Below are 25,659 nucleotides of genomic sequence, written 5' to 3' on the forward strand. Positions count from 1 at the left end.
CAAGAAAGGTTGGATAAGAGGCATGTAGATGGACTATGGGAATGGAAACAAAGCATATGCATCTCTGTGTCTCATATTAATAGCCATCCAAGGAATTGACTGTAGAGAAGGCACTTAACCACGTGGATCTGATGTCTCATGCTGCAGATGTGAAACAGCTTCTGTCCTCAATCATCTTAGTTCTGGCATAAAGAATTATGAATTGTCATGGTGACAAGGATGAAGCTCAAAAGCTGTGGATCTCTCTCACCAAGAGTGATTAAGCTACTGCCACTACTGAATGTATGACTCCCTAAGAACAGCATCTGATTCTGGGCCCTCAATTCTGAACCTTCCTTCAAGGATATCATTCAGCTACCTCATCCCACTTTGAATGCACTACACTTATTTCATATTAGAATAGATAGTGGTAGTTATTCATCCTCACAAAAATACATACCAACTTTGGACCCATAGGATCAACTACACTTGACTGCAGTGGTGTGAACACATCTTTGATCTTTCCACCTTCCTGTTTTACCCCTCATTTTCCTTACTCTGACTCACTAGAACCATTTACCAAATGAACTACTCATGTGGAAACTGTTGTATCACATTGTCTTTTGTGGGCACTCAGGCTAAGACAACCAGCAATAATTATGTTTATGTTTTATAAATATAAGTAAGTATTGTTATGTCAAAAATGTAATAAAGATTTTAAATTTATTTGTAAGTGAAAGCCATTAAAAGCAAGTTTTCCAGGTGATGCTGGGAAAATGCAGAGTAAGAGGACCCTCAGCTTGCCTCGTCCCACAGATACAACTAGATAACACTCATATCATTGTAAATAACCCAGAAAATGACCTGAAGACTGGCAAAACAAACCCCATAACTAAAGGTAGAGAAGAGGCCACATCAAAGAGGGTAAGAAAAGTAGAGATGTGCAGGGAGCTAGATGGATAATAGCCATCTGTGAAGGGAGGGAGCCACAGGCATGGAGAAGGGGAGAAACAGACTGTCATACCGCGGTGCACACACAGGGAAATATCTCCATAACATTTGGCTTTGAAAGTGAGAGGGGCAAAATTTTCAAATTTCATGAGTTCTTGTAACCAGCAGGACTTAAAACCTGGAATTTTGAAACTCAGACTCTGCTTTGGGAGAGCCCAGAGGGCAAGAGGTACCTGAGTCCCACCCTTAAAGAGACAGCAAGACAAATAGCTCACAGAGATACAACCTGGGACATGCAGGAGGAAGAGTAGCTTACTCACTTCAGAGCATATCTTAGAGGGGCAAGGATCACAGGAAGATCTCTCCAGGAAAAAAAAGGAGCTGACAGGCACCATCTCCCTCCTCTGCCCCCCAGAATAAATACATAGCCACCTGTAGGAACCATCACAGTATGGGCATTCACTATCTAACTTGCTAACAATGTGTCCCACTTCCCCACCCCCAGCTTTCTCTGATCCTCCCTTCCCAGTCCTGCTCACCTCAGTCCCAACACTGTGGGTCCCCTCCTACAGAAGACCAGTGCACACCTTGCCAATGCTGTGTCTCCTGACCAGCATATTTTGCAGGGCTTTCATCTCAGTGATGGTGGCGGGGGCAGCAGAAGCCAGTCCTGCAGAAGACCAGTGGGTAGCTTGTTGAAATAGCATGCCCCAAGCACATAGGCTTTGCAGATCTGCCCAGGCCAGCCTTGGGCCTCAGAGCCCCAGCAGTAGATATCATTTTGCAACTAGACCACCAGGCGCCATACTAAAACTGCATACTCCATTCTGGCCCAGTTCCAGCAGCAGCATATACCCTCCAATACGCCCTCAGCCAGAGCCCACCCAAAGTGGTGCCACAAGCCTGGCAGTGTGCTAGCAGCTCCAACAGGGGCCAGCACCGCTCCAAAGTGACTCCCGCCTAGGGAAGAGGGAACGATAAATACACAGGTGAGTCACACTGTAGCCCCAGAAGGGGGATGCAGGCAGACAGCTGGTCTAAATGCAGGCCCCGCCTACCAATGAAAACCTCTCAGTGAATGACACAGGGAAACTGCCCCCATAGTTTGATACTACTACATCTTTAGCAAAAGCCTTGTCTGACTCAACTGAATCCCAAAGTGGCTCCAGACTTGTCCACTAATAGCACAAGGACCCAACATGCCTACAACAGGCAAAGAGAGCCACTGCAGATAACTAGAATGAAGAAAAAAGCAGCCAAGACACAACAGCAGGGTGCATGCAATACAAATAGGAGACATTCCTGCAGTGCCAAGTTCTGATGAACAAGGGATACTGCATTGCAGAGCACTAAAGGACCTAATCTTCATAAGGCAATTACTTTTAAGAGCAGGAAACATAGACGACTTTCCTAACACAGAGAAACAAATAGAGTTAGACAAAATGAGGAGACTATGAGATATATGTACCAAATGAAAGTACAGGACAAAACCACAGAAAGAGACTGAAACAAAATGGAGAAAAGTATCATGCCTGACAGAGAATTTAAAGTAATAATCATAAACATCCTCACTGGACTTGAGAAAAGAGTGGAAGATATCAGCGGTACCCTTATCAAAGACACAGAAAACATAAACAAGCAGTCAGAGATGAACACAATAAATAAAATCATAATACAATAGATGAAGTAAATAGCAGGCCAGAAGAAGTAGAGGAATGAATTAGTACCCCGGAAGACAGAGTAATGAAAAGCAATTGAGTTGAGCAGGTAAGAGAAAAAAATATGCAAAACCAGAATAGACTCAGGGAATTCAACAACTCCATCAGTTGTAGTAACATTCGCATTATAGGGATACCAGGAGAGAGAAAAGGGAGCAGAAAATTCATTTGAAGATGTAGTAGCTGAAAACATCTCTAATCTAGGGAAGGAAACAGATATCCAGATCCAGAAGACAGAGATCCCCCATCAAAATCAACCCGAAGAGGTCCCCCCCAAAACACACTGTAATTAAATGGCAAAAGGTGATAAAGAGAGAATTTTATAAGCAAGAAAAGAAAATAAGTGACATAACAAGGAAACCCCGTAAGGCTATCAGTGAATTTTTCAGCCGAAACTGCAGGCCAGAAGGGAGTGGCATGATATATTCAAAGTGTTGAAAGGGGAAAAATCTGCAGCTAAGAATACTCTATCCAGCAAGGCTATTGTTCAGAAAAGGAGAGATAGAGTTTTCCAGACAAACATATGTTAAAGGAAATCATGACCACTAAACCAGCCTTATAAGAAATGTTAAAGGGGACTCTTTGAGGGGAAGTATAGACCATAAGTAAGAGCAAGAAAAGTAGAAAGTAAAAAGCACTAAAAAAGTATATCTGTAAAAAATTAGTCAAGGGTCTCACAAAATGAAAGGATGTAAACTATGACAACATATCCCTAAAACATGGTGAGAAGAGGAGTAAAGAATGGGTTCAAACTTAAGCGACCATCAACTTAATACAGACTGCTATATGTATAAGATGTTATATACAAACCTAATGTTAACCACAAATCAAAACCAGCAATAGATACGCAAAAAATAAGGAGAAAGAAATCCAAGTATATCACTAAAGCAAGCCAGCAAACTAAGGGAAGAGGACAAGAGATGAAAGAATCAGAGAACTACACCTGTTTCAGTCTGCGACTCCCTCTCTCTGACTCTCCCCTGCTCACGCTGTCTCTCTCTCTCTCTCCTAGAAATAAATAAAAATATTTTAAAAAAGCATGATCTGAAAGAATCAGAGAACTACAAAAACAATCACAAAAAAGCAACAAATTGGTAAAAAAAAATACATGCTGATAAATATTTATTTGAAATGTAAGTAGACTAAACACTCCAATCAAAAGATATATGGTGATGGAATGTATAAAAAAAATAAGAATCATATATGTGCTGCCTACAAGAGACACATTTCAGACCTAAAGACACATGTAGATTTAAAGTAAAGGATGGAGAAGCATTTCTCATGCAAATGGTTGTCAAAACAAAGCTGGGGTAGCAATATTTATACCAGACAAAATACTTTAAACCAAAGAAGGATACTGCCTAATAATAAAGGTAATAATCCAACAAGAAGATATAACAATTATAAACATTTATGCATCCAACTTGGAGCATTCAAATATATAAAATGGTTAACATCAAATGGTTAACATTCTATATAATAATAATACAATAATAGTATAGGACTTTAACACCCCACTTGCATCAATGGACACATCATCCAAACAAAAAAAATCAATAAGGAAACAGTGACTCTGAATGACACACTAGACCAGATGGACTTAAGAGATATATTCAGAATACTCCATCTTAAACAGTAGAATACACATTATCTTGAAGCACACATGTAACATTCTCCAGAATGTATTACATATTAGGCCAGAAAACAACCCTCAATAAATCCGAAAAGACTGAAGTCATACCATGCATCTTTTTTGAACACAGCACCATAAAACTAGAAATCAACCACAAAAAATTCTGGGAAAAGTACAAATACATGGAGGTTAAATATGCTACTCAACAGTGAATGGATCAACCAAGAAATCAAAGAAGAAAGAGAGAGATGAAAATGAAAACACGGTGGTCCAAAATCTTTGGGATGCAGCAAAAGCAGTTCTAAGTGAAAAGTTTGTAGTAATATGTACATACCTCAAGAAACAAGAAAATCTCAAAAAATGACCTAACCTTACACCTAAAAGAGCTAGAAAAAGAACAGACAAAACCCAAAACAGCAGTAGGAGGAAATAATAAAGATTGGAGCAGAGATAAATGATATAGAAACTAAAAACAAACAAAAAGACCGAAAACCACAATAGAACAGATTAATGAAATCAGGAGCTTGATCCTTGAAAAGATCAACAAAATTGGTAAACCTCTAGCTACAGTCATTTAAAAAGAAGAGAGAGGAAGAGAGGACTCAAATAAACAATATCCAAAATGAAGAAGCAGAAATAACAACTGACTCCACAGAAATACAAAGGATTGTAAGAGAATACTATGAAATATTATATGCCAACAAATTGGACAATCTAGAAGAAATGAATAAATTTCTAGACACATATAACCTACCAAAACTGAAGCACTATTGGGGCGCCTGGGTGGCTCAGTCGGTTAAGTGTCCGACTTCAGCTCATGATCTCATGGTTTGTGTGTTCAAGCCCTGCATCGGTCTCTGTGCTGAAAGCTAGCTCAGAGCCTGGAGTCTGTTTCAGATTTTGTGTCTCCCTCTCTCTCTGACTTTCCCCTGCTCACGCTGTCTCTCTCTCACTCAGAAATAAATAAAACATTAAAAAAATTCAAAACTGAAGCAGGAAGAAATAGAAAATTTGAACAGGCTAATTACCAGCAAGGAAGCTGAATCAATAATCAACAAACTCTGAACAAGTCCAGGACCAGACGGCTTCATGGGTGAATTCCATCAAACATTTATAGCCTATTGTTAAACTATTCCAAAAAAAGTACAAGATGAAGGAAAACCTCCAAATTCATTCTATGAGACTGGCATTATCCTAATATACCAAAAACAGATAAAGACCACAAAGAAAGATCACTACAGACAAGTATTTCTGATGAACAAAGATGCAAAAATCCTCAACAAAATATTAGCCAACTGATTCCAACAATATATTTAAAGAAAATCATGCACTGCAGTCAAGTAGGATTTATTCCAAGGATGCAAGGGTGGTTCAATATTCACAAATCAAGCAAGGTGATACATCAACAAGAGAAAGGATGAAAACCCTATGAGACTCTTAAATACTGAGAACAAACTGAGGGTTGATGGGGGGTGGGAGAGAGGGGGAAATGGGTGATGGGCATGGAGGAGGGCACTTGTTGGGATGAGCACTGGGTGTTATATGGAAACCAAGCTGACAATAAACTAGAATAAAAAAATTTTTAAAAAGAAAGAAAACCCTATGAGCATTTCAGTGGATGCAGAAAATATATTTGACAAAGTAAAAAATCCATTCATGATAAATACCCTCAACAAAGTAGTTCTAGAGGCAACATACCTCAAATAATAAAGGCTTTATATGAAAAGCCCACAGGTAACGTAATACTCAATGAGGAAAATTGAGAGGATTTTCCCAAAGGCAAAGAACAAGACAAGGATGTTCACTCTCACCACTTTTATTCCACATAGTAGTAGAAGTCATAGTCACAGGAATCAGACAAGGAAAAGGAATGAAAGGCATCTAAATTGGTAAGGAAGAAATAAAATGTTCACTATTTTCAGATGACATGATACTATAGATAGCAAACCCTAAAGACTTCAAAAGCTACTAGAACTGATAAATGAATTCAGTGTCACAAGATACAAAATGAATATACAAAAATCTGTTGCATTTCTATACAATAATACTGAAGCGGCAGAAAGAGAAATTTAAAAAAGAATCCCATTTACATTAACAACAAAAATAATAAAGTCAACCAAAAGATGAAAGACCTGTACTCTGAAAACTGTAACACATTGATGAAAGAAATTGAAGACAATACAAACTAATAGAAAGACATTCCATGCTCATGAATTAACAAAACACATATTGTTAAAATATCTATACTACCCGAAGCAATCTACACATTTAATGAAATCTCTATCAAAATAGCAACTGCATTTTGCACGGAACTAGAACAATCCTAAAATTTTTATGGAACCACAAAACACCACGAATAACCAAAGCAATCTTGAAAAAAGGAAAACAAAACTGGAGGCATCATAATTCCAGGCCTCAAGTTATATTACAAAGATGTAGTAATCAAAACAATATTATTCTGGCACAAAAACAGACACATAGATCAATAAAACAGAATAGACAACCCAGAAATAAGCATACAATTATATGGTCAGTTAATCTTTGACAAAGGAAGCAAGAATATGCAATGGGAAAAGGTTTGTCTCTTCAACAAATGGTGCTGGAAAAACTGTACAGCTACATAAAAAAGAATGAAACTGGATCACTTTCTTGCACCATACACAAAAATAAATTCAAAGTTGTTTGACAGCCTGAATGTGAGACCTGAAACCACAGGAATCCCAGAAGAGAACACAGGCAGTAATTTTTCTGATATTGGCCACAGTAACTTTTCTAGGTAGATCCCCTGAGGTAAGGCAAATAAAAGCAAAAATAAACTGTTGGGACTACATCAAACTTAAAAGCTTCTTTTTTAAAAAATATTTTTATTTATTTCTAGGAGAGAAAGAGAGAGAGACAGCGTGAGCAGGGGAGGGTCAGAGAAAGAGGGAGATATAGACTCTGAAATAGGCCCCAGGCTCTGAGCTGGCAGTCAGCACAGAGCCCGACGCGAGGCTTGAACCCACGAACCGCGAGATCATGACCTAAGTGAAAGTCGGACGCTTAACCGACTAAGCCACCCAGGCGCCCACAAACTTAAAAGCTTCTGCACAGTGAGAGAAGTAATCAATAAAACTAAAAGGCAACCTATTGAATGATATATCTGATAAAGCGTTAGTATGCAAAATAACAAAATAATTCAAATTAAAAAATGGGCAGGAGACATAAACAGACATTTCTCCAAAGCAGACATCCAGGTGGCCAAGAGACACATGAAAAAAATACTCATGATTTATCATCAGGAAAATGCAAATCAAAACTACAATAAGATATCTTCTAACATCTGTCAGAATGGCTAACATCAAAAACTCAAGAAACAAGTTTGGGTAAATATGTGGAGAAAAAGGAACCCTCCTCTTGCACTATTGGTGAGAATGAAAACTGGTGCAGTCACTGTAGAAAACAATATTGAGGTTTCTCAAAAGCTAAAAATAAAATTACCATATCATTGAGTAATCACAGTACTGGGTATTTGCCCAAATACAAAAACACTAATTCAAAGTGATATATGCACTCCTATGTTTATAACAGTATTACTTACAATAGACAAACTATGGAAGTAGCCCAAGTGTCTATCAGTAGATGAATGGATAAAGAAGAACTATGTACACACAGTGGGATATTATTCAGCCATAAAAAATGAAATCTTGCCATATGCAATGACACGGATGGAGCTAAAGAGTATAATGCTAAGCAAAATAATTTAGTCAGCAAAACACAAATACCATATGATTTAACTCATATGTTGAATTTAAAAAAATAAAGCAAGTGAGCAAAGGGGAAAATAGAGAGAAAGAGAAGACAAGAAACATATTTTTAATTACAGAAAACAAAATAATTACAGAGAAGAGGTTGGTAGGTGGACGTGTGAAATACCTAATGGGAATGAAGGAATGCACTTTCCATGAAGAGCACTGGCTTATATATGGAATTGTTGAATTACTAAATCGTAACCTGAAACTAATATAACACTGTATAGTAACTATACTGGAGTTTTAAAAACTTAGTAAATATACAGTAAAATAAGAAATCAGTGAAGGGGACGAAGTGTACACTTATCATGATGAGCACTGAGTAATGTACAAAACTGTTGAGTCACTATATTGAATATCTGAAATTAATAAAATTATGTACGTTAATTAAACTTGAATTTAAAAATAATAACAAAATTATACTATTTGAAAAAATACAATTAGTCTACAATCAGTAATCATACTACTGTGTATTTACCCAAAGAATATGAAATGCTAATTTGAAACCTATGTTTACTGCAGCATTATTTACAATAGACAAACTATGGAAGCAGCCCATGTGTCCATCAGTAGTTAAATGGATAAAGAAGAACATGCACACATACATACATACACAGTGGAATATTATTAAGCCAGAAAAAAAACAACAAAATATCGCCACTTACACAAATGTGGAAGGATCTAGTGGGTATAATGCTAAGCAAAATAAGCCAGTCAGAGAAAGACAAATACTATGTGATTTCACTCATAAATCAAATTTAAGAAACAAAACAAATGAACAAAGGAAAAACAGAGAAAGACAAAGCAAAAAACACTCTTTTTTTTTTTTTACAAATAGTTTATTGTCAACTTAGTTTCCACATAACACCCAGTGCTCATCCCCACAAGTGCCCTACTCCATGCCCATCCCCCTCAACTCCCCCACACCCATCAGTCCTCAGTTTTTATCAGCATTCAAGACTCTCTCATGGTTTGCCTCTCTCCCTTTCCCCCACCATTTCCCCCTTCTTCTCCCCCTTGTTCCTCAGTTAAGTTCCTCCTAATCCTCTTATACGTGCAAACATATGATATTTGTCCTTCTCTGCCTGACTTATTTTGCTCAGCATAACACCCTCAAGGTCCATCCATGTTGCTACACATGGCCAGATTTCATTCTTTCTCATTGCCATGTAGTATTCCACGGTATAGATAAACCACATCTTCTTGATCCATTCGTCCATTGATGGACACTTAGGCTCTTTCCAAAAAACACACTCTTAACTACAGAGAGCAATCAGAAGGTTACCGGAGGGGAAGTGGGTGGGCAGATGTGTGAAATAGGTGAAGGGGATTAAGAGTACACCTATCTTGATGAGCACTGAGTAGTAAATGGAAATGTTGAATCACTATATTATACAACTGAAACTGATATAATACTGAACGCTAACTACACTGGAATGAATGGATGGATGGATGAATGAAAGAAAGAAAAAGAAAGGAAGAAAGAAAGGAAGAAAGGAAGAAAGAAGGAAGGAAGGAAGGAAGGAAGGAAGGAAGGAAAGAAAGAAAGAAAGAAAGAAAGAAAGAAAGAAAGAAAGAAAGAAAGAAAGAAAGAAAGAAAGAAAGAAAGAGGAAAGAAAAGTTTTCCTATTCTGGATAAGATGGAGTCATACATTTCCCCCACCATTCCTCTTGCCAAAATCAGTAACCTAAGTTCTCAACTTAGAAAACTAGAGAAAGAAGAGTACATTATGTTTGAAACAAGCAGAAGAAAGAAAATATATAGTGAAGCATAAATCAAAAAAATTGAAAACAGGGCAATAATAGAGTAAATCAATGAAATCTAAAGCTGGTTTTTGGAGAAGGGTAATAAATTGATAAGACTTTAGCCAAGGTAACTAAGAAAAAGAGAGAAGACACAAATGATCAATATTAGGAATGTAAGATGGAATACTACTGCTGATCTCATGGACATGAAAAGGATCATAAAATATAATCAATAATAATATACACACAAATAACTTAGATGAAATGGACCAATTCCTCAAATAATTTGAAAGGGAAGTATTTTATTTTATAACATTTCTTTTCACTGGATTCATTTTTCTTATATGAAAAGGCACTGGTGTCAGATATTAAACAGTAATAATTTTCAAAATTTAATGTATATTTTCCTGAAATATAAATTGAATTTTTCCCTTTTTTGCTTCATTGCTTAAATTTCCCTATAATGCCTATTTATTTTTGGAAAAAACACTTTAAAGGAGACATCAAGCCAATGACAAAGATGCTTTATTATATTTTATCACTAACTTCAGTTGCTTTTGCAAGAAAACAGTCTGTAATTAAAACATACAGTTAATGCATTATCTGTCTGCAGCCTGTATGTGTATGAATGAAATCTTAGCACATAATAAATCATTTTTGGCAGCCTTGATAAAAATTATTCACTCTACCTTTCCTGAAATTTCATTTATGTGAGTATCAATTCTTCAATGGGTGAATGGCTTCTTAAAATAGACAGGCTTTTGGCTGCCTTCCTAACTGAAAGTAACTGGATCCTCTTAATATAGCCATCTGACAATATGTGGAAGATAGCTAGAGTCATTGTATTTATGATCTGGCTACTCTAGAATGAGTCCAGGTTGACTGCTTAAGAGCCTATACAGTTTTCTATAAACTGTAGGAAATATAAGCACTTTGTTCTGACTCTTGTATTTCCCAAAACATAGTCATTTGTCATAAACCAAACAAGCTTTATCATCTGACTTATTTCTAGAGTAGCTCTAATAGGTTCCAACAATATGAATGCTGACTGGTAAGTTATTCTCTTCTGCTAGAAAGAGTAGATGGACAAAGATCTAAGAATTGGAAATGTATTACAGAAAAAGCCATTTAGCTAAATTTGACAGTTATCTGAATATGGTTAAATATAAACAATTAAAAGTTAAAGCCTGAAGTTGAATGTTTATCTTAACTTGAAACACTACTTTTTGTGAAAATAAATGTTTGAAAAACTGTTGTATTTTTAAAACTTGATGTGAAAATAAATACTAAAGGCTTAACCTAGACCTATGTATTTTTTTACCTTCTATGGTAGATTAACTGCAAGTCACATGTGAAGTCATTTACGTATATGTTTTCACAGTAATGACTACGGTAGTTGAATTTGTGGGAATAATGAGGCCACTTTCCTAATTTCCCCCTTCACTTTACAGAAAGCCCTTTAATAAAAATTCTATTGCATTTTCCATTGAAGGTGTGATTGTCCATTTTCCTTTTAATTAGTAAGTTAATGTATTAAGAGGAATACAGACTTTCAGTCAAAATAATTGCAAACAAGATGTATAATATGTTATACCCATTTTCTCTTGTTAATGTTTATTTATTTATTTTGAGAGAGAGATAGAGAGAAAGAAAGAGCAAGGGCAGGGGAGGGGCAGAGAAAGAGGGAGAGAGAGAATCCCAAGCAGGCTCCATGCTGTCAGTGCAGAGCCCGACACGCTTGATCCCACACTAAGCCAAAATCAAGAGTTAGAAGCTTAACTGACTGAGCCACCCAGGAGCCCCTGCTAAACCCATTTTCAATGTTGATTTCAATGTGTAAAATATTTATTTTATAATAATATAATAATATTATAATATTTATTCAAATGGCATTGCTGAAATCGTGGAGTAGAGAAGACCAAGTTTCTTTCAGTCTACTGAAGCAACCTATAAGCTTGCAAAAATTTGTCAGAATCAACTTTTTTGAAATTCTGGAATCTAATAAAATCACAACAGCAACCCAAATGTCCATTGACAGAAAAATGGATAAGCAAAATATGGTATATACATGCAATGGACTATTATTCAGCCATAACTACCACATAGATGAACCTTGAGGATATTATGCTAAGTCAAATAAGCCATTCACAGAAAGACAAATACTGTATAATTCCACTTCTATGAGGTATTCAAAGTAGTCAAATACATAGAAACAGAAGTAGAATGGTGATTACCAGTAGCTGGGGAAGGAAGAAAAGAGGAATTGCTGTTTAATAGCTATAGAGTTTGTGAAGATAAAAAAATCCTGGAGATCTGTTTCACAACAATATGAATAGTCTTAACATTACTGAACTATACACTTAAAGATAATTATGACAGTAAATTTTATGTTATGTTGGTTTTCACCATAATTTTAGAAAATATACAATCATGAGGTCCTTAAAAAAGAAACAAGCTGATAATTTTGGGTAAGAAATGGTTAAGGCATTTTTATTTACCTATCATTTGCCATTTGCCAGCTCAGAGGTGGCCATGAGAATGATAGTTAGCCTACATGCCCTGTATGGCTTGCTAGTGCCAGAGGAGCAATGTGGACCTAGTTTTCAAAGAATTGTGGTTGTCTATTTTGACCTGTGTGGCAGGCAAGATACTGAACAGTTCCAACACTAAAAAGATCCCCAACCACTAGCAAACACTAATCTGTCTTCCATTTCTGAAATATTATTTTTAAAGGGTTATGTAAATGAAATAATAATGTTTACAGTCTTTTGTATTTGTCTTTTTTCACTCACCGTTTTCATTCAAGTTGTGTGTATAGTTTGTTCTTTCTTATTGTTGAGTGGTATTCCATAGTATGGCTGTTCTACAGTTTCTTTAATCATTTATCCTTTGAAGAACATCTGAGCTGTATTCATTTTAGACTACTCAAATAAAGCTGCTGTGAACATTTGTGTGAAGAATTTCTGAGATAGTAAATTTTCATTTCTCTGAGATAAATGTCTAGAGTGCACTTGCTGGGTCCTGTAGTAATTGCATGCTCAGCCTTATAAAAACTTGCCAAAAAAAAATTCCCCAGACTGTATGTACCATTTTACCTTCCCACCAGTAATATATAAGTGATCCCATTTCTCTGCATCTTCACCAACATTTGGCGTTGGCATTATCTTTTATTTTAGCCCTTCTAATAGGTGTATGGTGATACCTTATTGTGATTTTAATTTTAATTTTTCCAAGGGTTAAAGATATTGAATACCTCATCATGTGCCTGTTTCTCATCTGTATATTCTATTTTTTTAGCATATTCCAATTAGCCTAAATGCTAGTTCTCTGTTAGGTGTGTACTGTACAAACATGTTTACCCAGTTTGTAGCTTTTCTTTTTTTTTCTTTGTTTTCTTTTTTAAAGTTTATTTTCTTATTTTGAAAGAGACAGTGCAAGTGGGGGAAGGGCAGAAACAGAAGAGAGAGATAGAATCCCAAGCATGCTTGACACTGCCAACGAAGACCCTGATGTGGGTCTCAAACCCATGAAGCCATGAGGTCATGACCTGAAATGAAACCAAGAGTTAGACACTTAACCAACTGAGCCACCCAGGTGCCCTTGTACCTCTTTATTTCATCTTCTCCACATGGACTCTTGAGAGCAAAAGCTTTGAATTTTGTTAAGGTCTAATTGATCAATTTTTCCTTTTTTCATTATGCTTTTAATGTAAATACTAAGAATTGCTTAGCCTGAAGTCCTAAAGATTTTCTCCTATGCTTTACTTCTTGTCTAGAAATTTTATAACGTTGTGCTTTACATTTAAGGCTATTCCACTTTAAGTTTTTTAAGAAAGTGTGATGTTTAGGTCAAAGCTCTTTTCTTTTCTTACCTATAGATGTCCATTTGTTCCACACCATTTGTTGAAAAGCTTATCTGTCTTCCACTGGATTATTTTTGCACCTTTGTCATAGATCAGTTGGGCATAGTCATATGAGTCTATTTCTGGGTTGTCACTTCTGTGAGGTTGAGTTATATATCTGTCTCCTTACCAGTACAACAATATCTTAATTACCATATAGAAGATAGAGATAGTGATAGAGATAGAAGTAACAATAGAGATAGAGGTAGATAGAGATGATATAGAGACAGAACACACACACACAACATTGGGAGGAGTGGCGTTATTCTTCTTTTACAAATTTGTTTTGGTAATGATAAATCTTGTGCCTTTATATATACAATTTTGTTTAAAAAAATTTTTTAATGTTTTTTATTTATTTCTAGAAGAGAGAAAGACAGCGTGAGCAGGGGAGGGTCAGAGAGAGAGGGAGTCACAGACTGAAACAGGCTCCAGGCTCCGAGCTGGCAGTCAGCGCAGAGCCCGACGCGGGGCTCAAACCCACGAACCGCGAGATCATGACCCAAGCGAAAGTCGGACGCTTAACCGACTAAGCCACCCAGGCGCCCCTATATATACAATTTTGAATAAGATTATCTATGTTTATTAAAAAGTTCTAATATTTTTATAGGAATTGCAATCAATCTATAGATAAGTTTGGGGAGAATTTACATCTTTACTATTTTGAGTTTTTTAATCCATGAACACAGTATGCCTCTCCATTTTAGATATTCTTTGATTTCTTTTACCCACATTTTGTAATTATCAGCATACAGATCCTGTACATACTTTGATAAGTGTATACCTAACTATTTCATTTTGTTCTAAGTTATAATAAATTATATTGGTTTTTTTTTAAATTTCCATTTCTGCATATCCCCTGTTTGCATGTTGGCCCTTTATCCTCGGAGCTTGCTGAACTGACTGATTTGTTCTAGGCAGGTTTCACAGACCTATACAATTCCTTTATATGAATAAGTGGAATCAGCTATAATGGCATAGGATTAAAAATGTATGCTCATGAAAGAGTCTAGAAACTGTCACTAGACAAAACCCATATGCACTAAGAATCATCATACCAAAATTGTGAGGTTCAGAGTATAAATGGATATTAGGAGGATTTAAATGTACTGGATAGTAAAGATAGGCACCTTGGGTAAGACATAGTGAGTGGGGCTGTTAATCGTTGCCAATTTCTAAACATAGAAGATAGCAAAGTCTCAAATGACACCCTCAAATGACAGTATTCATGAATGTTTAAATAATATGATTCTATAATTGACTTCTTAACCGGAGATTTCTTTCATTGAATTTATGATTAGACTTTATCATCTAAACAAGCTGCATAAAATGATCAGCAATACTGAAGCCAAGATTTTGTTCATGTACTCTCTTTTCATCAAGTGACATTCAATTGTTGCTATAGTCTTTGGCAACATCATGTACTATGTTCTAGGAACATATTTTCCATGGGATAATTGCCTTAAAAATCTGGAAGTTGCTTCTGTTTTCTACTTGTATCCATGATGATCACCTTAGAATGCCAGCTTCAGGACCACAGACATTTTTGTCTAGCTAACTTCTTTTTTTTAAATCTATTTATTTTAAAAGATAGCACGCAGGAGCAGGAGGATGGGGAGAGAGAGAGAGGGAGAGAGAGAGAGAAACCCAAGCAGGCGTCCTGGTGTCAGCGCAGAACCCGATGCAAAGCTCAATCCCACGAACCCATGAGATCATGACCTGTGGCGAAATCAAGAGTTGGTTGCTTAACTGACTGAGCCATCCAGAAGCCCCTATACATTTTAAATGTACACCGTTTGTATGTCAATCGTACCTCAATAAAGTGATTTTTTAAAAAGCACTATACTAATTACAATGAAATATATCCCAGGATGTAGCTGTTGAAGTAAGCTCAACATTATTCAGGTGTCAAGCATATCTTTAACCAAAGTTAAATGGAAGACAAAATGATGGAGGAGTTTAAAATCTTTTGGTTTCACTTACTTTGATACAAGGGCAAAATAATGTTTATTACATCTTTTGGACTTTGTTTATTTAATTCTAGGAAACCTATAAAGGTAAACAAATGGTTTGTTTTTCAAATTTGGAGCATCTCTATATTCTTTCTGGTCATTTTATTATTGGTATAATTAAATGTTATCTTATATTGGAAACTCTAATAAGCTATACTGAGCAACATAGATGGCATAAATTAAAATGAAAAATAGAAGTGGGACTTAGAGGAGGAGACTAGGACTACAGAGACAGCAAGGCCATGTTTGTAAATGGATAATTTGCTGCTACAGATGTGGGAAATCTTGCTGAGAGCATGGAAACCAGATGGCTAGACAAAGCCCACAATCAATTCATGACTCTATGTAGTGTCAGTAACACAGGGCTCAATAGGCATGTAAGAAAGTTTAAATATGCTGGAAGAAAAGGCACTTCTAGTAAGATCTGATGACAGGATGATGCAGATACACACTTGGTTTTGTCCTAAGTTTAATTAATGCTTAAGCCATGGGAGTTCAAAGAACAAAGACCATGGGGGAATATTGTAATAAAGGTGGGAAAGTGGTCTTCCATTTCCCTGGCTACCTGTTTCCCTGTTAAAGGATTTCAGAGTAACATTCCTGATCTCTCTCCCTAGCATTCTCTCCCTTGAGGAGGATGATTGGTGAGCTTGGATCAGTCCCTTCTTTTGTCTGTGGATATGACTGTCCACAATGAGGGTTCACCCTGACTTTCTCTATGCCATAAGTTGAAATTGACCTTTTCTGTGGTGTTGGGAGATTCTGAAGGCAGTGATTTTCTAATAGTGTGAGAGACTGGATTTGTCTAGTTCAGGGGGGAACTATTTGCAAGCATTTTAGTTTGATACCAGGAATAAAGCTAGTATTTTGAAGTCCACCTGTCTTTTACCCAATCTTAATGTTCATTTAGTTCTAAGGGAGGGAACACAAAGGAATACTTAACACTTCTGTTGTATTAGTCTCAAAGAGAAAATAAAAGTAGTTCGAATCTCATGAGTTTTCCAGGATTGCTTATATAAATATAATTAGCATAAAGAGAAGTATGGAAAATAAATTTTTGTGGATTGCTTCATTTCAGAAAATTTAGGGTATATTTCAAAGTTTAAAATTTAAAAATGGGGGTGCCTCGTTGGCTCAGACAGTTAAGTGTTTGACTTCAGCTCAGGTTATGATCTCATGGTTCAGTTCGAACCCTGCGTTGGATTCTGTGCTGATAGCTCAGAGCTTGGAGCCTACTTCAGATTGTGTCTCCCTTTCTCTGTGCCCCTCCCCTGCTTGTGCTCTATCTCTCTCTCTCTCAAAAATAAATGACATTAAAATTTTTAAAAATAAAAAAATTTAAATTTAAAAATAAATGTGCTAAACACTGAGAATATATTCCTTTCTCAGTGAGATTTCTCTCAGAAAGCCTTTGTCACTTTGCCTCTGTTGTTGAGCAATATGAAACATGAACTACAGTCTGAAATACTTCTTTTTTTAATTATTTTATTAAATTTACATGCAAGTTAGTTAGCATATAGTACAACAATGATTTCTTCAGTATATTCCTTAATGCTCCTTACCCATTTAGCCCACCCCCCACAACTCCTCCAGTAACCATGTTTGTTCTCCATATTTAAGAGTCTCTTATGTTGTGTCCCCCTCCCTGTTTTTATATTATTTTTGCTTCCCTTCCCTTATGTTCATCTGTTTTGTATCGTAAAGTCCTCATATGAGTGAAGTCATATGATATTTGTCTACAGTCTGAAATATTTCTAATCCCAAATCGTATTTCAAAAGCAATCATATTCACATGCATTTGTATATCATCTTTATATAAATTTGCCTTTGTATTAAAAGAAAATATTCAATTATATTTTGAATTTGGGGATACAAAGATTTTATACTAAATGAAAAGTTTTTTAAAATATTGATTTAAGGAAGAACAAATATTGCTAAAACGTCTATAGTTCTTAAAGGAATCTACACACTTAATGTAATCCCTATCAAAATACCAATAACATTTTTCACAGAGCTAGAACAAAGAATCCTAAAATTTGCATGGAACCACAAAAGACCCTGAATAGCCAAAGCAATCTTGAAAAGGAAAAGTAAAGTCACAATTCTGGATTTCAAATTATATTACAAAGCTGTAGTAATCAAAACAGTGTGGTAGTGGCATGAAACTAGACACATAGGCCAATAGAACAGAATAGCCCAGAAATAAATCCATATCTATATGATCAGTTAATCTTTGACAAAGCAGAAAAGAAAATGCAATGGGGAAAAGATAGTCTTCTTCAAAAAATGGTGTTAGGAAAGCTGTACAGCCACATGCAAAAGAATGAAAATAGATCACTTTCTTACACCATACAAAAAAATAAATTCAAAGCTGTTTAAAGACCTAAATGTGAGACCTGAAACCATAAAAATCCCAGAAGAGCGCATAGGCCATAATTTCTCTGATATCAGCCATACCAACTTTTTTTCTAGATAAGTCCCCTCAGGCAAGGGAAATGAAAACAAAAATATACTATTGAGACTACATCAAAATGAAAAGTTTGTGTACGGCGAAGGAAACAATCAACAAAACTAAAAGGCAACCTACTGAATGGGACAATATACTTACAAATGCCATATCTGATAAAGAGTATCCAAATTATATAAAGAACTTACACAACTCAATAACAGAAACACAAATAATGCAATTAAAAAATTAGAAGAAGACATGAACAGACATTTCTCCAAAGACATACAGATGACCCATAGACACATTAAAAGATACTCAACATCACTTATCATCAAGGAAATACAAACCAAAACCATGATAAGATACCACCTCATACCTGTCAGAATGCTTAAAGTCATGGGTGGACCTTGAGGGTGTTATGCTGAGCGAAATAAGTCAGGCAGAGAAGGACAAATATCATATGTTTGCACGTATAGGAGGATTAGGAGGAACTTGAAGGAGGAACAAGGGGGAGAAGAAGGGAGGAAATGGTGGGGGAAAGGGAGAGAGGCAAACCATGAGAGACTCTTGAATGCTGACAAAAAAAAAGAAAGAAGGATGTGGGGGGGAGGAGGGATGGGCATGGAGGAGGACACTTGTGGGGATGAGCACTGGGTGTTATATGGAAACCAACTTGACAATAAACTATTTGTAAAAAAAAAAAAAGAAAAAGAATGCCTAAAGTAAAAAACACAAGAAACAACAGGGTTTGGCAAGGATTTGGAGAAAAAGGAACCTTCCTGCACTATTGGTGGGAACACTAATTCCCTGCAGATACTCTGGAAAACAGTATGAAGATTCCTCCTCCAAAAGTTAATTGCAATTGCAATTGCACTACTGGGTATTTACCCGAAGAATACAAAAACATGATTTCAAAGGGATATATGCATCCCTATGTTTACAGCAGCATTATTTACAATAACTAAGATATGGAAACAGCTCAAGTATCCATTGATAGATGAATGGGAAAAAATGTTATACATAAATGCAATGGAACATTACTGAGTAATAAAAATGAAATCTTGCCATTTGCAATGACATAGATGGAGCTGGAGAGTATAATGGTAACATAAACCAGTCAAAGTAAGACACATACCATGTGATTTCATTCATATGTGGAATTTAAGAAACAAAACAAACTATCATAGGGAGAGAGAGAGAGAAAGACAAAGAAACAAACTCAACTATAGACAACAAACTGATGGTTACCAGAGGGGAGGTGTGTGGGAGAAAGTGTGAAATAGGTAATGAGAATTAAGGAATGCACTTGTGATGAGCACTGGGTGATTAAAATAAAATTTTTTTTCAAAAATGAAAAATGAAAATATTCACTTAAAATTGAGAAGTCTTGAGTATTATTAGCACACAATGGTATACAATGAGAAAATATTTTGTTTATCCAGATTGAGAATCCAGTTGATAAATATGTGATTGAACTACTTAGTATAGTAAAATGTAATTTTTTTTAAAGCAAGGGAGTTTTGTGTGGCATGATTGTGAGAAACAGAATTCCTCCATTGTATTGGGACATTTACATTTACGTACACAGGGATTGTTCATTAAACAATGGAGGGGCGTCTGGGTGGTTCAGTCGGTTAATCATCTGACTTCTGCTCAGGTCATGATGTCGCGGTTCGTGAGTTCGAGCCTCATGTCGGGATCTGTGCTGACAGCCCAGAGCCTGGAGCCTGCTTCAGATTCTGTGTCTCCCTCTCTCTCTCTGTTCCTCCCCTGCTCGTGCTCTGTCTCTCTCTCTCTCTCTCAAATATAAATAAAGATTAATTTTTTTAAAAAAAAACAATGGAGTATATTTTATACATATTTAATTTCTGATGCTTCTGGAATCTAATGCCATCCTTGGGTGTTGGCTTCTGGGTATGCTCAACACTCATATTTAGTTCTTTGAAGAAAAGTGTTTTGATTTGTGAGCTATGTGTGTTTGTGAGGTGAAAGTAGTGGTAGAAAAATATGGAAGTGGGAATGTCAGTTCTGGTTTCAGGTAATATAAAATAAGCACATGTCACCCAACTCTGTTACTGAATACAACTATAGAACTTGAACAGAATTCATGAGGAAGCTATATGAGAATTCTGAATTGTAAATAACAGCAGGAAAATTGAGAAAGAACAAATGAAATCAAACTATTATGAAACTATGAGTTTGACATTTTTTTCTTCTTGTATCCCCTGACTTAAATGCAATGCATTCTGAAACCCAGAAGTGAGCACTGTAGTGTAGAAAGTGGGAGAACCAGAAAGCTCAAGGTGTTGGAAAAGAAGTGACTAACATTCATAGAGATCACAGATATGTCCATTTTTCTTTCCATCTTTCATATACACCTCACATCATGTACAATGTTGTGTCAAAATACAGTATCAAATGAAACGTAAAACCTAAAACTATGAAACATCTAGGAAAAAATTCATAGGAGACAATCTTCATGACCTTAGATGAGGCAAAAATTTCTTAGATGTGACATTAAAAACATGATTCATAATAAAACTAATTAATAATCTGGACATTATCAAAATTAAAGCTATTCTCCTTGAAAGATACTGAGAAAGTAAAAAGATATATTACAGAGAGAAAATATTTATTTTCAAATCCTACACCTAATAAAAGACAGGTAGCCAGAATATTTTTAAAACCTCAGAAGTAAGAAAACAACACAACATAAAATGAAATCACAAACCTCAATAATGAGATAATAACACAAGTTGGGAAAATAATTTTAACATTTTGTTAAAGAAAATATATAAATAGCAATATTAGAATATCAAAAACATCAAAAGATGTTTAACATCATTAATTATTAAGGAAATGCAAATTAAAATCACACCTATCAGAATGGCTAAAATTAAAATATTAACTATACCAGGTACTTGTGAGGATGTGGAGAAAATGGAACAGTCATACACTGCTGGTGGGAATATAAAATGGTACAGACACATTGAAAAATAGTTTAGCAGTTTCTTTACAAGTCAAACACACACCTACCATATGATCTAGACCTTCCATTCCTAGATGTTTACCCAAGAGAAATGAAACTATATACCCATGGAAATATTGGCACACAAATAGTCATAGCAATTTTATTTGAATTAACCAATAATCATAAATGGGAATAACCCAAATGAACATTAAGAAGTAAGTGGTGGGGCGCCTGGGTGGTTCAGTCCATTAAGTGCCCAACTTCAGCTCAGGTCATGATCTCATAGTTCATGAGTCCAAGCCCTGCATTCAGATTCTGTGTCTCCCTCTCTCTCTGCCCCTCCCCCGCTCATGCTCCGTCTCTGTCTCTCTCTCAAAGATGAATAATAAAAAGAACTACATTGTTAAACTATGAACTGTGAAATATCTGCATCTAGACCTACATTTCTATCTCTATCATCTATGATTATTTCATTAATGAAAATGAATTATTGGTATGTGTTACAACACAGATTAAAATCGAAATAGTAATAATAGTAAAAGAAAGAAGTGAAACAGATGGGTTGCAGGGAGTGGGAACAATGAAGGATTGAAGAAGCTTCTAGAAATGATTGAAATGTCACTGTCTTGAGAATGGTGATAATTTCATAAACTTAAACATATGGCAAAACTGCATTGTATAATTTAAATATATGCAGTATATTTTATGGCAATTATACCAAATATACAGCCATTTAATAAGGTAAAATGATGGGAAAATGTACCATGCAATCATTAATCAAAACAATACTGGAGTGGATATATTAATACAGAAAAACTAGACTCTAAGACAAAGAATATTAAAGGGATAAAGAGGAACATAACAATGATAAAGAAGTTAATTGATCAAGAAGAAGAAATAAAAACATGGATACATGCCTAACAACTGAGTTCCTAAATAAGTGAAACAAAAAAAGAGATAGAAATAAAGGGGAAAGTAGAAAAATATGCATTTATAGTTGGAGGTTTTAACACTACATTCTCAATAATTTATAGAATAATAATTAAGTTTGAGTAAAATCTAAAAAAGACTATAAATTAACTGAAATAATTGATACTTATTGAGCACTTGACACAACTGTCATAATACACATTCTTTTCAAATGCACATGGGTCAGTTACCAAGATAGACCATATTTTGGATGCTAAAACACCTCAACAAGATTAAAATATTAAAAGCAGAGAAAGTATCTCCTCTAATCATAGTGAAATTAAACTAGAAATAAACTATTGAAAGATATTTTAAAATCCTCATTGTTTTAAAATTAAATGGCATTGACAAATAATTCAATCTGTCAAAGAGAAAGGTATAAAGCAAATTAGAAAACATTTTGAATGGAATAAAAATAAAATACAACATATCCAAATATCTGTGATGTTTTTAAAGCAACAATGATCTAAGTTACTTAAGTAAGAAATTACAAAAAGAAGAGCAAATTATACCCACAGAGAGCAGGAAGAATGAAATAATCAAAATAAGAGTAGAAGTCAATGAACTGGAGAGCAGAAAGTCAATAAAGAAGATGTATGAAAGCACAAGCTGGCTCTTTAAAAAGAAAAAAAAAAATGGTAGCAACTCCTTACTTGATTTGTCTCCTGAGGCAAGGGAAACAAAAGGAAAAATAAACTACTGGGACTTTATCAAAATAAAAAAACTTCAGCACAGTGAAGGGAACAATCAACAAAACTAAAAGGTAACCTACAGAACGAGAGAAGATATTTGCAAATGAGTATCCAAAATATATAAAGAACTTATAATACTGAACACCCAAAAAACAAATAATCCAGTTAAAAACATGAGCAGAACACATGAATAGAAATTTTTCCAAAGAAGACGTATAGAGAGCCAACAGACAAATGAAAAGATGTTTATCATCCACTTACCATCATGGAAATGAAAATCAAACCTACAATAAGTTATCACCTCACATCTGTCAGAGTGGATAAAATCAACAACACAAGAAATAATAGGTGTTGGCAAGGTTGTGAACAAAGGGGAATCCTCTTGTTCTGTTGGTAGGAATGCAAATTCGTGCAGCCATTCTGGAAAACAGTATAGAGATTCCTCAAAAAGTTAAAAACAGAACTACCCTATAATCCAGCAATCACACTACTAGGTATTTAGCCAAAGATACAAAAATACTAATTCAAAGGGATACATACACCCCAATATTTATAGCACCATTATCTACAATAGCCAAATTGTGGACACAGCCCAAATGTCCATGGACTGATGCGTGGATAAAGAAGATGTGGTATAGGGGCGCCTGGGTGGCTTAGTCGGATAAGCGTCCGACTTTCACTTAGGTCATGATCTCGCGGTTCGTGGGTTCGAGCCCCGCGTCGGGCTCTGTGCTGACAGCCAGCTCAGAGCTTGGAGCCTGTTTCAGAGTCTGTGTCTCCCTCTCTCTCTGACCCTCCCCTGCTCACGCTGTCTCTCTCTCTCTCTCTCCTAGAAATAAATAAAAATTTTTTAAAAAATTAAAAAAAAAAGAAGATGTGGTATAGATATGCAATGGAATATTACTCAGCCATAAAAAAAGAATGAAATCTTGCCATTTGCAACAATAGATGGACCTAGAGAGTATTATGCTATGAAAAATAAGTCAGAGAAAGGCAAATACCATATGATTTCGCTCATATGTCGAGTTTAAGAAACAATTCAAATTAGCATAGGGAAATAAGAGAGAGGCAAACCAAGAAATGGACTCTTGTCTATAGAGAACAAACTAATGGTTACCATAGGGGAGATGGTGGGAGAACAGGTTAAATAGGTGATGGGGATTAAGGAGTACACTTATGATGAGTAACTGGGTGTTTTATGTGAGTGCTGAATCATAAAATTTTACACCTGAAACTATGAGTACAATGTATGTTAACTAACTGGAATTTAAATAAAAACTAAAAAAAATCGATAGCACTCTAGTCTGACTAATCAAGAAATAAAGAGAAAAGAAATGAATTACCATTTATCAGAAATTAAAGGCAAAACATCACTAGAGATATTACAAGTATTAAAAATATAATAAAGGAATATTATAGCAAGTTTATAGAATTAAATTCAACAACATAGATAATATAAACTCACTCCTTGAAAGAAACTACCGAAGGTCACTCAAAAAAGAATCTACAGCCTGAATAGTTCTATATCTACTGAAGAAATTATTTTCGTAGTTAAAACTGTTCCAACAATGAAAACTCCATATTTAGATGTCTTCACAGGGGAATTCTATAAAATATTTAAGTTATAAATATTACCAATTTTACACAAATTATCTATACAATAGAAAATAAAAGGTCACTTCACATTTTACTTATTTATTTATTTATTTTTAAAATTACATCCATGTTAGTTAACATATAGTGCAACATTGATTTCAGGAGTAGATTCCTTAATGCCCCTTACCCATTTAGCCCATCCCCCCTCCCACCACACCTCCAACAAACCTCTGTTTATTCTATATATTTAAGAGTCTCTTACACAATCATTTTATAAGAACAATATTTTACTGAAGGCATAAACAGACAAAAAATTACAAAAAATAAGCTACAGGCTAGTAACACTCATTGATATAGATAAAACATCCTTAACAAAGTATTAGCAAATTGAATTCAACAATATATAAAAAGGTTAATATATCATCTATAAAAGGGAACTACCCATTAATTCAAAATTGTTTCAACATTCAAAAATCAATTAATACAATTCACCTATCAACACACAAAAGAAAAATAAATGCATAAAAACCATTTGACAACATTCAACATCTATTTGTGAGAAAATCATCCAACTTGTAATAAAAAGAAACTTCCTCAAACTGGTAAAGGGTAAGAATAAAAAAAAATATGCTCAACATCCCTAAGTTTGGGAATATTTTTATGTATCTGAAATTCAGATTCAACTAGGCATTCTATAATTTTATTTGCTAAATCTGGCAATCCTATCAAAATGTATCTTCTATGTTTAACTATGAAGTCTGGGTATGTATCCTGGTTTCCTTTTTCATTTTCTCTTCACTAAAAAAATGTTTTGAAAATTATCATTCAGTTTACATACAGGTATATTTTTAGACTACCCTGGCACATACCCCATGGATCCAAAGAGGTTTGAGATGAGTGAAATGACTTTGAGATAAACTTAGGATGCAATAGGAAGAATGTGGTAATTTTGTGAACCAGGTCTTCCGGACGTATTGAGTGTTTGCTCTGGGTTTGCTGCTATGTGGATTTTGAAATTCCTTTCATCACAAGTATCTGTTATTTTAGGTTCTAAGGTGATCTATTCAGACACTGAAACCAGTTTTGCTGTGTCTGACAGAAAACCAGAATGATTAATTATCATTTTCATCCACTTAACTCCTTGTTTTAAAATCCTTTTATTTTACTCCAAAAGTAAATTTGGGGGAATACTGGTGGAATAATCTTTTCCCTGTACTAATTCTGAAGATGAATTTGTACTTCAGTTTCCTT

This window comes from Hyaena hyaena, unplaced genomic scaffold (assembly GCF_003009895.1).
Source record: "Hyaena hyaena isolate Hyena2069 unplaced genomic scaffold, ASM300989v1 scaffold_1984, whole genome shotgun sequence".
Classification (NCBI taxonomy): Eukaryota; Metazoa; Chordata; class Mammalia; order Carnivora; family Hyaenidae; genus Hyaena; species Hyaena hyaena.